Here is a 15,231-nt window from a genome sequence, read left to right on the forward strand (position 1 = left end):
ACTAAAGAGTTCAAGATTACTTGATTTTCTCCTCTTCTTTATATTAGCATTTCTGTGTTCACTGATCCTTTGCTTCAATGTCAGGGAAAGAAGTATTCATCACCCTCTCTGAGGCGAATCCCTCTACTTATGTTCTTGATTTCATCCCATCTCATTTGCCCTTGTTATGTGTGTTATTTTCTCTTTGTCTTAAACCTTAAATAAAAACAAAGCAACACAATTTCCCTGAATTGTGTAACTCACCTAAGCTACTTTGTTATCTCGTTGCTTCACCAGCAACCTTCTTGAAAAATGAGTCAGCTTCCTCACCTTGTATACATTTCTCATATTATAGTTTGGCTTCTCCATTTACACTCTCCTAAAACTGACGTTTTCAAGGTCACCAGTAATTTCGTATCTTTGCTTATTTCCTTTCTATTGAGGTGTGACTTAAATACAAATCGAATGTTCATTCAGCCAATGAATTTTTACGGGATGAATATATCCATGGGACCACTACTTACATCAAAATGTAGAACATTTTCGGTACCGTAGAACCCTCCTGCAAAGGTAACCACTTTCCCAACCCCCATCACCATGGATTAGTTTTGCCTCCTCTTGAGCTTCATATAAACGAAATCATACAGTTTGTACTCTTGTGACTAGATTCTTTTATTCAAATCATGTTTGTGATATCCATCTGTGTTGTCGCTTATGGAAATAGTTAGTTCTTTTTCATTGCTGTATAGTTTTCCATGCTGTGAATGTACTATGATGGATACTAAAATGTCTTTTTAAGTTAAAAAACAATGCATGGCTACTTGTGAAGAGTTTTCATTGTGAAAGAATTACACAGAGAGATACACAGCAATCCCAGGGACTTTTAAATTATTAAATCTGGTAGTCTTCTCCTAGTCCTCATCCTCCCTGACCTCTGTGAACTGTTTGTCATTATTGACCATGTGTTCCTACTTGATATTTTCTTTTGTCACAATGTCCATTCCAATTCTATTTGTGTGACTGCTTCCTGCGTGCCTTTGTTTGATTTCCTGTTTCCTAAATGTTCCTGGTGGATATGTCCTTTGCCCTTAGCTTTTTCCTTAATTGTACTCTATTTTTTAGGGGGCTTCCCTATTTGTGGCAAGTTCTTAGGATGTGGAACAAGGGTCTCTGACACTCTTTATTTATGGTATTGTGTCACAGAACCTTCTTTTTTTTAATCATCATTTTTTAAATTAATGTTCATGTACAGTTGTTTCCATTTTCCCACCACCACTTTCCTCTGCCCCACCCACCTCCACCTCCCGCCCTCAATCCTACCCCGCTTTGGCTTTGCCCAGGGGTCCTTTATACACGTTCATTGACAACCCTTTCCTTGGAACCTTCTTGTAGAGTGATCTGAGTCTAGTACTGACCTTTTCCCTTAGCTGTACGTGACCATTTCTGTGCTTACTGTTTCCATCATAGACTTTCAGCATTTGTGATCTTAACATTCGTGATTTTCATAATTTGATAGTGTCCTTGAAAGTTTGTAACTTGAAATTATTTCATTTTGAAAAGGTAAACACTTCAGTTTTTTGTGTTAGAGACTGGATGGATTCCATTCGTTCAGGGAGTAAGAGCCTAGCCGATCAGTAAGCATCCACCTCTCACCAGTGACTTTGTTTTCCATTTATCATGACGTGGCGTAATGCCTGTTATACTTTATACCATACTGTGCTGATATTTAGGATTAACGTCTGAACAGGATGCTGGACTTGGATCTCTAGAAGGCCAGTGGCTTACCGTATCATTCAAACAGAATTTATTATTTCTCCTTTAAAATGTGCCTCTTTCTTTCTTTGTCATCAAACCTGAAACTGTATTTTTGATATTTGACTTCTTTTCCTTTATTTACCTTATTCAGGTTCCGCTGATTCTACCTTCATGACATCTTTCAATTCCTTATTCTCACTGTCATCACCTTAATTCAGCATTTATAAACTTTTGTCTTAGTTGTTGTAATAACTCAACTGCATTTCTCTGCTTTCAGTCTTTTATTTTTTTAATTTTTAAAATATTTTACTTATTTATTTTTAGAGAGAGAGGAGGGGAGGGAGAAAGAGAGGGAGAGAACCATCCATGTGAAAAAGAATCATCATTCAGTTGGCTCCCTTACATGCCCTGAGCAGGGAAGGAACCTACAACTCAGGCATGTGCCCTGACGGGGAATTGAAGCAGTGACATTTTGCTTTGCAGGAGGACGCCCAACCAACTGAGGCACACCGGTCAGGGCTCTCCTTTCAAAATATATCCAGAATCCAACTGCTTCTCATCACCTCTGTTGCTACCACGCTGTCTAAGCTAGTATGACCTTGACTGAATTTTTTAATGGTTTTTTCACTTACTTCCCTGCTTTCATTCCTCCTTTCCCCATAATCTGAGCTCTAGACTCCTATTTTTAGTTGTCTGTGTAGCATTTCCATTTGGATAGCTAAGATACCTTTCAAATTTAACTTGTCCAAAACTGAACTCCTGATTTTTTATCCTAGTGTGCTTCTTTCCCAGTCTTTCCCCAGGTCAGTAAATGGCACTGCCACGAATTACTCAGACCAAAACTTGGAAATTGTCTTTGATTCTCTTATTGGCCTCATATTCCACATTCATCCCATCAGGTCTGGTTGGTGCTTCATTGCATGAGACTGTTCCCCATTATCCCCATCACTACATTGATCTTAGCCTCTATTATGTTTCTTTTCTTTCTTTAAAAGATTTTATTTATTTATTTTTAGAGAGAGGGGAAGGGAGGGAGAAAGAGAGGGAGAGAAACATGTGTGAGAGAAACATCAATCAGTTGCCTCTCACACGCCCACAACTGGGGACCTGGCCCACAACCCAGGCATGTGCCCTGACTGGGAATTGAACCCATGACCTTCTGTTTCACAGGCAGGCACTGAATCCACTGAGCCATACTAGCCAAGGCTCCTTTCTTTTCTTTTTTAAATTATATTTTATCGATTATACTATTACAGTTGTCCTGATTTTTTCTCCTTTTGCCCCCTTCCACCAAGCACCCCCTCCTCCCTCAGACAATCTCTCCACCATTGTTCATGTCCATGGGTCATGCATATGTAAGTTCTTTGGCTCCATTTCCTATACTGTACTTTGCATCCCCATGGCTATTCTGTAACTACCTATTTGTACTTCTTATTCCCCTCACCCCTTCACCCATTTTCCCCCTCTGCCCTCCCATCTGGCACCCTTCTGGTAACTAACTTCTTTTCTCTTGCTGCTTTTAAGAGTCTCTCCTTATTTTTAACCTTTGGCCCTTTAATAGATGTGCCTTGCAGCGGGCCTCTTTGCATTCATCATAATTGGGAGTCTCTGTGCTTCCTGGACTTGCATGCCTATTTCCTTCACCAAATTAGGGAAGTTTTCATTCACTATTTTTTCAGATAGATTTCCAATTTCTTGCTCTTTCTCTTCTCCTTCTGGCACTCCTATGAGGTGAATGTTGGACCTCTTAAAGTTGTCCCAGAGGCTGTGTATACTATCCTCATGTTTTTGGATTTTTTTTTTCTTCTTCTTGTCCTGTGTGGTGGTTTTTTGCTTCCTTATGTTCCAGATCATTGACTTGACTCTACTGTTGTTTCCCTGTAAATTGTTCTTTATTTCAGTTAGTGTATTCTTTGTTTCTGACTGGATCTTTTTTATGCTGTTAAGGTCCTCAGTAAGTTCCTTGAGGATCCTTATAACCAGTGTTTTGAACTCTGCATCTGATAGATTGCTTATCTCCATTTTGTTTAGCTTTTTCTAAAGTTTTTATCTGTTCTTTCATTTGGGCCATGTTTCTTTGTCTCCTCGTTTTGGCAGCGTCCATGTGTTTGTTTCTATGTATTAGGTAGAGCTGCTATGATTCACTGTCTTGGTAGTATGGTCTAATGTAGTAGGTGTCCTGTAGGGTCCAGTGGTACAGCCTCCCCTATCACCCAAGCTGGGTACTCGAGGTGTGCCCTCTGTGTGGGCTGAGTACATCCTTCTCTTGTAGTTGAGTCTTGGTTGCTGTTGGCAGATCAATGGGAGGGATTTACCCAGGCCAGTCATTTGCAAGGACTGGCTGTGACCACTACCACCAACCTCCACCCTCCATGGAGGAACAGCTGTGCAGGGAGAGGGTGATGGTGCTCCAAAGTGGTCTGTAGCTGTCCACTGGTTGTGTTAGCCCTGGAGTTTCCCAAGTGGTACAGACTAAGGTCAGCCCCTGCCTGAGTTTTGCCCAGGGCACCCTGTCTGAGCTGTAAAGTAATCTGAGATGGCTGCTGCTTGTGCTGGGCTTGGAGATTCCCAGGTGAAGCCAAGCTGTGACTCTAATCTGGCTGTCACTAGGGCTCACTGAAGCTAGCAGTTGCTTGTTTGATATGGTACAGGAGTCAAGAGCAGCCATTCTTTTGGAAAGGCAGCTTGGGTGGGCCTGTAATGAGGGGGGAATTCAAGAGTGGGAACATTTTAGTTTAAAGTAATAGTTAATAAGCCTAGTAGTTAATGCGTGTGAAAAGGTATTGTTTCAGGAACAGCGGGTACAGCCCATCCTGACTCCAGGAGACCAATTAGCGATTCCACCTTTGGGCCTCAAGAGGTCTCAAGCAATCAAGATGGCATCTGAGCCATTGTGCTCCAGGGTGAGATGACCACCAGCCTAGGACACAGCTAAAGACCACCACCTGGGGCACAACTAAAGACCTCCACCCAGGGCGAGAATGCTGCAGTTTTTTAATCTAATTAACTTTTCCAGAATTCCAAACCCTTTACCTATAGTTTGTTTTTCTTATAAAAAGGCCATTTTAAAATGGAATTTAAGACCATCTGTTAGGTTACAAACCCACTGTCTTCTCAGATCGCCAGCCATTTGAATAAAGCACCCATAAAGATTCAATTCCTGTCTCGGCTTATTGAGTTTGGTAGGTGACAGACAGCCCGAACGCTGGCTTTTCTGGTTTCATATTTTGGTGACTGCAGTAAGTTGGGTGGGTTAGAACCTCTGGGGATCTCCAAGGCAGGTCAAACAGTGTTAGCCAGGTTGATGGAGTCTCAGATATAGCACCTTTCAAAGGCGATTTTAGTTTTGGGTAAAGCTAGAAGTTACAGGGCGCTGAATCTGGACTATAGGGGTGCTGAGTCACCTGGGTGATTTGATGTTTTGCCAAAAAACTAAGCATGAGACATGCTTGATGAGTGGGCACGTTGTCACAATGAAGCTGCCAATCACCAGTTGCCCATAGCTGTGTCCTTCTGAATCATACGAATAGTTTTTCCAAAGGAATGCTCAAGCTTAACGCAAAATTTGATGCAGATTCATTGCTCTACTTGCTCAGTCATTTTGAATGTGACGGCCACACAGTAGACGTGCTCACTCACTGCCCCCACTGACTGGTACAGTGAAGTTGTCATTGTTCACACGTGCCCTTTCAGTCCACTCTCCTTGGCTACCAGGTTACATCGATGTTGTACAAACTGTTTTCGTTATATTGACAACGGCTGGACTTTTCCTGGACATACTGTGTATATGGCTGGTTTCCTCATTTTACTCAGGTCTATTTAGATATTACCTCCTCAAAGAGACCTTCCTTGCGCAGGCTTTTAAAAGTAACACTCTTAATCATTCTCTTTCCCTCTTTTTATTCACCTGTTAGTATCACATATTTGCTGTTTATTGTCATTCCTCCACATTAAAATACATGTTTCATGAGGAGAGGAATTTGAGTTTGTTTTTCTCGCTGCTATATCTTCAGTTTCTAGAATTGTATATAGAAAGTTCTAAATATGTACTTCTGAGTGAATGAATAGTGATTGAGTTATTCTGTGACTTCAAATTCCAACTCTGTGACCTGAGGCAAGTTACTTAAATTTTCTAAGCCTCAAGTATCCCATGTAAATGTAATGGAGATAATATTATTACCTATTTCATAGGGTTATTGTGAGGATTTAATAAATTAACCCACACAAAACATTTATACAAAGCCAAATACTAAGAAGTGCTTAATAATGATTAATTATCACTATATTTTAAAGGTACATGCACAGAATGTGTGAAAATATAGTTCATCTTTTTTAGTGTTCTCTTCTGCTTTTAGAAAGAAATATAATAAAAAAAAAAAGACATGCCTTGACCTTTGGTTTGTCGGTGTTACTGAACTATTCTTTTACTATGTTAGGCTTGAAAAGGAGGCTTTATTTAATTCACACATTTTTCCCTCTAGGGAAATTTTTATGGATTTCTTTATTAAGTAACTTGCTTAGAACATAGTATAGTCTCCCTAGGTTTTAGAATGTGATTAAGAACAAACTCAGGCCCTGGCTGGTGTGGCTCAGTGGATTGAGCACTGGCCTGTAAACTCAAAGGTCACAGGTTCTATTCCCGGTTCAGGCACATGCCTGGGGTTGTGGGCCCGGCCCCCAATTGGGGGCGTATAAGAGGCAACCAATCCATGTATTCTGCACATTGCTGTTTCTCTCCCTCTCTTTCTCCCTCCCTTCCTCTCTCTCTAAAAGTAAGTAAATAAAATCTTAAAAAAAAAAAAAAAAAAGAACAAACTCAGTCCAAGGAGAGAGAGCACATTTTAAAATTTTGTGATACTTTAGTTGTACCAACTTTAATGTATCAGTACTTCCTACCAGTAAACCTGAGTAGCAGATGCACAAATCCATTAACCCTTCATTTGTTGGAGATTAACAAGCCACATAGTTTCTATGCCAGTATTTCAGCAAAGCAGAGGTAACAAAGTAATATTAGGTCTTCTAATTTTCATGACTACTTGAGACGTTCAGGAATGTTTTTAAAAGCAGAGTTTAGAAATAGTATTTAAAAAATTCTTTAAGTTATTTTGGAGGTGTGATACCAAAATGCTTTTGTTCAGATGACTCAGGAACATCTGAGTCCTGCCTTTGACCAGTAAGAGAAAGGGACATTTTATTACTAGCTCTAGTGCTGGTAGTCTTCTATAGTAAAGAACACTAGTGGATGTTAACATACATTTAAAATAGCCCAGACTAGTGGAGGCCATAGAATTTTCTAAACACGCTTTCAAGGTCACCTGAGGCAAGTCGGGGATCTTGCGGGAGGTTTTGCTGGGCCAGGTTTGGAAATGGCTTAATCCCTTCTCCCATATTCCATCGCCAGAATTCAATCCCGGGCCACACCTAACTGCTAGAGGGCTGGGAAATACCATCTAGATGTGCCCAGGAGGAAGGCGAATCATGTGTGGTTGATATCTAGCTAGTCCCTACCACAGGGCTCAAACCCCAATACAGTCCTAATCTAGCACTATGTAGAAGTCCTCTTATTTTGGGTATAGACAGCCTGTTACCATGGTCTCCTTTAATTCCTTGTTGGCCCACAGAGTTTTGGGTAATAACCATTTTGAATGCAAGTAAAGAAAGGCCTTTTCCCAAGAACAGCTAGATCTGGAAAATTCCTCTGCCTGCAGAGCTGGTCTCTGACATTCCCCACACTCCTGCAGGTCCTGGTGGCTAGTGAGCGCTCTTCTTAGGCCTTTTTCACTTTGTCAGTCCAGCCTTGTGAAAGAGGAAAAAAGCCAGAAGGAAGCCAAAGAGATGCCAGAGAGAAAGGTGACTGGGTCTCAGCTTTTTTTCAATTTAATAGGCTCCTGGAAGGAGGTGTGGCCCTAGGGAGCCCACCTCCACATGTGCTCTGACTTTTAAAATACAATACAATACAATTAACATAAAGTTTACAATTAGTGACATTTAGTACTTCAAATGCTGTGCAATAGTCACCACTATCTAGTTTCTGGGGTTCATATCACTCCAGAAGGAAACCTTGTACCCAATATGTAGTTATTCCCCATTTCGTCTTTCCCCCCAGTTCCTGGCAACCACTCATTTGTTTTCTGTTGCTATGGACTCTGGACATTTTCATATAAATGGAATCACAATGTGTGGCTTTTTATGTCTGGCATCTCCCACTTAGCATACTGTTTCAGCATTACGCTTACCTATATTGTAGCTCATATCAGTACTTCCTTTCTTTTTATGTCTGAGTAATATACTGTTGCATGCATGTATCATCTTTTGTTTATCCACTCATCAGTTGATGGGCATTTGGGTTTCTACCTTTTGGTGATTGGGATAGTGCTGCCATAAACATTCGTGTGCAAGTTTTTGTTTGAACACCTGTTTTTCAGTTTTTTGGTGTGTGTGTGTAAACATATGGTCTGTCCAGAAGTTATCCAGCCATGTAATGTGAAAAATAGAGACATTTATTGAAGAAGATACAAGATACAAGAAACGCTGTACATAGGACAATGACGCCTCCGTCCTGCTCAAACTAAAGCACTTTGGGACAGCACAGTTCTCCCAGTTGCCATCAGTTGCCCCCTTTCTTTTTCTTTTTTAAAAGATTTTATTTCTTTTTTTTAGAGAGGGGCAAGGAGGGAGAAAGAGAGGGAGAAAAACATCAATGTGTGGTTGCCTCTCCTGTGTCCCCCACTGGGGACCCACAGCCCAGGCATGTGCTCTGACTGAGAATCGAACCAGTGACCCTTTGTGTCACAGGCCAGCACTCAACCCACTGAGCCATGCCAGGCAGGGCCTGTTTCTGATTTCTTCTTGAGCTCTCCTACCTCATTAGTGAGTTTATCTAATTCTAAATCATGTTTTGTAGCATAAACATTTTAACTAATTTCTTTAAACTAAGAAGCTCATAGTTTAAAAGGTGAAACAATAAAAGTACAAAATGACAACAAGTGCAACAGAAAAGTACATCGTTTATAAAAGTATCAAAGGCAGAGACCTTCTCTCTGTTGAAGTCTATAAAAGATTCTTGAAGGAGGTGACATCTGAGCTGGATTTCCAAAGATAAATGGAGCTTTCACTAGACAGATTATGGGTGGAGATATGACAAAATTATGAATAAATGGCATACTATTTGAAAAACACAGTAGACGTCATGATAAAAATCAGTAAACCCATATCCTTACAACATAAAATAAATCAGTTCTTAGAGTATATGCAAATCTCACTTCAAAAATCCCATCAACATCTTGATATTCTATTGCTTGATCCTACTCTTTTATAGTATTACCATGATAAGAGCTCCATTCTAATTTAATCAGGATATTCCTCTTAAGTGATTTTTAAAAATAGTATGTTACAGAAGGATAGCCTAATGTATTTATCTGCATTTTTGCTTACTGTGTTCTTTCTCCTTTCCCTATTTCCTTAAGTTTTTTCTTGTATTATTTCCTTTCTGCCTAGAGAACTTCCTTTAGCCATTCTTTTAGGTCTTCTGCTGACAAATTCTCTTAGTTATCCATATTCCTAAGGGTTATTTTTGTTGGATATTGCTTTTGGTTAACAGTTCTTTTATTTCAACACTTGCATAATACTGTGCCACTTTATTCTGGACTTAATGGTTTCTGATGAGCAATCTGCTGTCATTTAAAGTCATTTTTTTTTTTTCTCTATAGGTGGAGTGTTATTTTTCTCTGGCTGCTTTCATATTTTTCTTTTTTTAAAAAAAGATTTTATTTATTCATTTTCAAGAAAGGGGAAGGGAGCGAGAAAGAGAGGGAGAGAAACATCAGTGTGTGGTTGCCTCTCATGTGCCCCCCACTGGGGACCTGGCCTGCAACCCAGGCGTGTGCCATGACTGGGAATTGAACCAGTGACCCCTTGCTTTGCAGACCAGCACTGAATCCACTGAGCCACACCAGCCAGGGCTTTTTTCATTTGTTTATAATTTTTCAGAATTTTAATTATGTTCCTTGTCATTTCTTTGGGTTTATTCTGTTTGGGATTCACTCAGTTTCTCAAATATGTAGATTTATGTCTTTTTAACATGTTTGGGAAGCTTTTAGTTATTATTCTGGAAATTTTTTAGCCTTGTTCTATGTGTACTTTCCTCTTAGACGTCAATGAAAGACACATTAGATCTTGAATTATAGTTACACAGATCCCTGAGTCTCTGTGTATTATCTTCAGTCTTTTTTATCTTTGCTCTTCATATTGTGTAATTTCTGTGTTTCTGTCTCCTAGCTTACTTTTTCTTTACTCTGTCCTTTTCATTCTTTTGGTTAGAGCCTTAAAAATTTTTTTTTGTTTAATATAGATTTTTAGTTTTATTTTTTTTAAAATATGTCTTATTTCTTTGCTGAGACTTATTTTTTAAAAAAAGATTTTATTTATTTATTTTTAGAGAGGGGAAGGGAGGGAGAAAGAGGGGAGAGAAACATCAAGGTGTGGTTGCCTCTTGTGCAGCCCCTACTGGGGATCCGGCCTGCAACCCAGGCATGTGCCCTAGACTGGGAATTGAACCAGCTAACCTTTGATTCACAGGCTGGCGCTCAACCACTGAGCCACAGCAGTCAGGGCTGGAGTTTTGTTCTATTCTTTCATTTGGACCATGTTTCTTTGTCTCCTCACTTTGGCAGCCTCCCTGTGTTTTTAAGATATGAGGTAGAGCTAACTATGTCTCCCAGGCTTGGGAGAGTGGCCTGATGTAGTAGGTGTCTAATGTAGTAGGTATACTGTTGGGTCCAGTGTCACAGCTTTCCCTATTACCAAAGCTGGACACTCAAGGTGCTTCCACTGTGGGGGCTGATACACTCTCCTCTTGTATTTGAGCCTTGATTGCTGTTGGCATGTCCAAGGTCAGCCCCCTCCTGTGTTTTGTCTGCAGTCACATAGCATTAGCTACAAAGCTATCTGCAGATGGCTGCTACTTTTGCTGGGCTTGGAGGTGTCAGGAGAGGCTGGCCCAGCTGTAAACCAAGGTCGGCTGCTGCTAGTGCTGGGTCTGGGGCCACTTAGCCAGAGGTGCGAGCTTTCTGAAAGTCAGATGATGCTTATTCAAGAGAATTTAGGGAAATCTGAAGCATGGGCCAAGACAAGCCATTCTTGTGGAAAAGCCATTGGAAACAGTTTGGGTGGCCTGAAATTTGGGTGGGACAGGTCCTCAAGGACTCACCAGGGTGGGGCAACTGTGTTAGGCAGGTCGATGGAGTCTCAGATATGGCACCCACCTGCTGGCTGTGTGTGTGGGGGGAGGGCTCAGAAAAGAAACAATGGCCTCTGTCAACACTTCTATTTGGGAGAAGTGGCCCCCCTGCTCTCGCCCTGATACCAGACAATTCAGTTCCTCCCTGTATGTGTCTGATGTCTTTCTACCTGCTGCCCCTGTGCAGAGGTACTGATTCTGAGTAAGTCTGTGCACAGGCCCTTTAAGAGGAACTGCTTGGGATTCAGGCAGTTGTCTTCCACAGCCTCGATCCCCACTGGTTTTTACAGCCAGAAGTCATGGAGACTTATCTTTGTGGCAGTGGAACTCTGGTCTGGGGGTGAGGGGGCCTGGTGTGTGGCTGGGACCCGTAGCTCCTGAGATATCCCTCCCAATTTTTATCTAGTACACATGGATGTGGGACCAGCCTGTTTGGCATCTCTGCCCCTCCTACCATTCTTGATGTGATTTGTTCTTAATTCCATAGTTGTAGGAATTCATTCAGCTCAATTTTGACAGTTCCGAATGGTTGTTCTATAGTTTGTTGTAATTTTGATGTGGTTGTGTAGGGAGGTGAGCCGTGTTTACCTATACTACTGTCTTGACTGGGAATTGATTTTTCTTTTTTAACAGTATCTTTTGAAGAGTAGTAGTTTTAAAATTTGATGAAGTCCGATTTATAAATTTGTTCTCTTTATAAACTTGTGTTTTGTGTCTTATCTAAAGAGTCTGATTTGAAGTTACAAAATTTTACTCTTGCTTTTTTTTCTGAAGTTTTATACTTTAAGGTTTTATAGTTAGATTCATGATTCATTTAGACCTAATTTTTGTATATGTTGTGTTTCATATGCTTGCAGTATGGGTCAAGGTTCATCTTTTTTTTTTTTTCACGTGGACATGAAGCAAAAGCTTTTTGATAGGGATTAAGAGAATGGACTTTGAGTAGTGTGTTACCTGAGTCTGACTCTTGGCAGGGTAGGTCAGAAAGAATCTACCACAGGGTATAGAATTTTTTTCATCTACTGAGTTGCCAGTAATATGGGTGAGACTACTCCTATAGAAAATTAACCCAGGCTTTTAGTCTGGTACACGAGTTTTTAGTGTGTAGATTTCTCTCTTCAGCTGTGAATCCTTTGTCTACTTTAAAACATATCTTTACTAGCGTAGTACAGTATAAGCAGAGCACTAGCTTTATGGGTAGAGTTATTAGCCTGAGATTTGCTTTGGTAATGTGGAGGAGGGAGATGGTTCTGAGCTGAGAGAGGGAGGACTCTGTAGAGACTCCTAAGGCAATAGGCAAAACAGCCACAAGTCAGCATTCTGAATTAAAAGAGTAATCAGTACTCTCTTAGAGGTGGAAGGACATGTAGACATTGTGTAGTAAGGTAGTTTTCAACCTTCTAAAAATTTTATTTGACAATGGGCCTAGATGGTGGCAGAGGGACATTGAAATAGACATGGTATATGTTAGATATGTAACTGTTACACTGTGCTACAGTAGATAAGTACAGGCTATTTGTAATGTCTGGCATGCTTGCTGTAATACTTACTTTTTAAAAATATCACTTAAGAAAGAATTTTGTAATGTAAGTGAATTGACTTTATTATAGTGTTTATGAAGAACCTGCTTTCATTTAATTAAGAAAGTAAACTGGTTGCAAACTTGAGTACTTTATTATCAATTTCCAATCATTTATGACACAATCTTCACAATTGATCAACATATCTGTGTGGTGGCATCATAGTGAAAGTTTTTGACCTAGTCCGGCAGTGTTCAAATGTTAGCGGGCTTCAGAATCACCTGGCGGACTTGTTAAAATGCAGATTGCTGGTCTCCTTGTAACTGAAAAGGCAGTTTCAGCTGTCTGCCACAAGAATGGCCGGACTAGTGAGACAGGTGCTGGTGCAAAAGGAGGGGGCTTTGTCGAGGTGCCGCGAGACCTGGGAGAATGGTGGACTCCCATCTGAAAGGCAATTCCCCGTCCTGCTCAAGCCCACAGTTCTTACAGGGATAGGGAGTGGGCGCTTTTTTCCTATGCAATTATCTTGCTAGCTTTGGGTGCACTGGGGGCCGGTCCATTCATCTTTCTAGCTTTTGGAGTGCTCAGTGTAAGAACCTCCCTCTGCCGCCATCTAGGCCCATGGGGGAGACTCCCCTGTGCTCCCAGGGACTGTGTATGTAACATCCTCCCCCCAAATTTCTGATTTAGTAGATCTGGGGTGGGGCCTGAGAATTTGTGTTTCTAATAAGTTCACAAGTAAGGCTGTTGCTGCTATCCTGGGGACCACATTTTGAGAGTTTAGTGCTTTAGGTCAACTTTCACCTTTTCCAGTATTTCTGTTGGCACAGTCCATTTCTTTTCAAGGTGGCCTATTCACTGTTAGACAGTTCTTTCTTCTAACTCACCCTTTTGTTATTTCATCTAGTAATTCTAATTCTGGCCTCTGAAGTAAGAAGATGACTCTCTTAGGAGAAGCCCTCATGTATTTGAAAAGAGCTACTCCTGTCCCCTTCCCTCCCCTCCCCTCCCCTCTCTTCTCCTTTTCTTCCTGGTTGAACATTTATAACTCCTCTAATAGTTATTGGAAAAGTACTGTAATTTTTAGTTATGTTACTTTTTACTATTGCCATAGCAGAGTTTTATTTGTAAACTTGTTTTGCTTTGTGTACCCAGGCTTGAAAGCACACCACCCAAGTCAGAAACCTGCAAGTCATTCTAGGCTCCTCCTCCTCCTCAAGGTTAACTTTCTACTTTGATTAGGAATTATTTGATCACAGAAGTGACAGAAACCAATTTGATCTAGTTTAAGTAGAAAGGAAGAACTTATTATAAGGGCACTGTGGTATCCCATTGATCCTGAAAACATGTGGTTTGGCTGGACCTTGTAAGCGATTAGAAAAGGGAACTGGAAAACTGCAAGAAGTAAGTTAGTATGGAAGTCAGTAAGGACGTTCTACTTCCTGTGCCCTTTTTCTTTCTCTCTTGGGTTATTTGTGGTTTTGTCTTATTTGCTTCATTCTCCTATCCTGTCCTGTAATGACTTCTTGGATGAACTCAATAATGTTCTGCTATTTTTAAAAGTTTAGTCTAGTTGAGCAAAAGACACAGGACACAGGACAGTTCATACTGAGTGATTCATATAAAGGTTTTCACTTGATATAATCTATCCTGTTAGACGCCTGGATAGTGGTTGTTCTGGAGGGATCTGGGGTAGTGACTGGAAGGGAGCACGGGGACTGTCTGGGTTGCTTGGTTATGTCTTAAAAAAAAAATCTTGATCTGATTACATGCATATGCTTAAATTGTAAAAATTCTTTGAGATACCCATAGGTATGTGTACTTTTATGAAATGACCAAGGTTCTTAAAGTAAAAGTTACAAAGACATCCTACTTGAAAAGTTAAATTAAGCCTGTGCAGTTTTATTTATGTTTTCTTCCCTTGGCAAGGTTTTGACAGGGGAGACTTGGTATAAGAAGAGGAATGACCCACTTTCATTTTTCCTTTCTGTTTTCTGGCTTCTTTTCTTTAGTATGTTATGATAGGAAATAGGAAGTTTGGAAAGGATATGACTTTCTCTTAACTCGTGCTGATCTACTTCTCTATTGGTTGTTGTTCCTCTTATTTTTAAAGATTTTATTTATTTTTAAAGAGAGGGGACGGGAAGGAGAAAGAGAGAGAAACATCAGTGTGAGAGAGAAACATTGATTGGCTGCCTGTCGTGTGCGTCCTGACTGGGGACCAAACCCAAAGGTGCCCTTATAGGGAATCGAAGTGGCAACCTTTCATTTCGCAGGATGACACCCAACCAACTGAGCCACACTGGTCAGGGCTTGGGTGTTGTTCCTTTTCTGGCTAACACTCATTGTTCATCCATTCAGTGTGGCAGTCATCCAGTCAAGTGCTGGCTCTTTTAAGGGATGGGAACTTCGCCTCTCTGTATTGCCTTCATGTAGGATATTACTTCAGTTCGATATTTTCCAAGCCTTCTCGTTTTCCTCTACCCAAATCTTCTTGCTGGGTGTGCTGTTTCGTGAGTGGCCAGGCCTTTTTTGTGGGTTACTAGCATTAGTGCCCAAACCCTGTTTCCATTCACAGTTTTTTCTTGATGCATAGGTGTTTCATTGTTGACACATCAAATAGTGGGAATATAGACTGCTCCTTTGCTGCCTTCTCTTTTTGTATTAACTACTGCTTCCAGTTCTTCTTTCTCATGGCTCACATCAATTGCTTTAATTATATAGTGCCTGAATATCCCT

At 40.6% G+C, this 15,231-nt stretch overlaps 1 protein-coding gene across 5 annotated transcripts in view; it reads left to right on the top strand.

Annotated features, from left to right (window-relative positions):
* Positions 1–15,231, top strand: part of MAST2 (microtubule associated serine/threonine kinase 2) — a 158,895-nt gene that overhangs the window by 1,855 nt on the left and 141,809 nt on the right. The window lies entirely within an intron of this gene.

This window comes from Desmodus rotundus, chromosome 3 (genome assembly GCF_022682495.2).
Source record: "Desmodus rotundus isolate HL8 chromosome 3, HLdesRot8A.1, whole genome shotgun sequence".
NCBI lineage: Eukaryota > Metazoa > Chordata > Mammalia > Chiroptera > Phyllostomidae > Desmodus > Desmodus rotundus.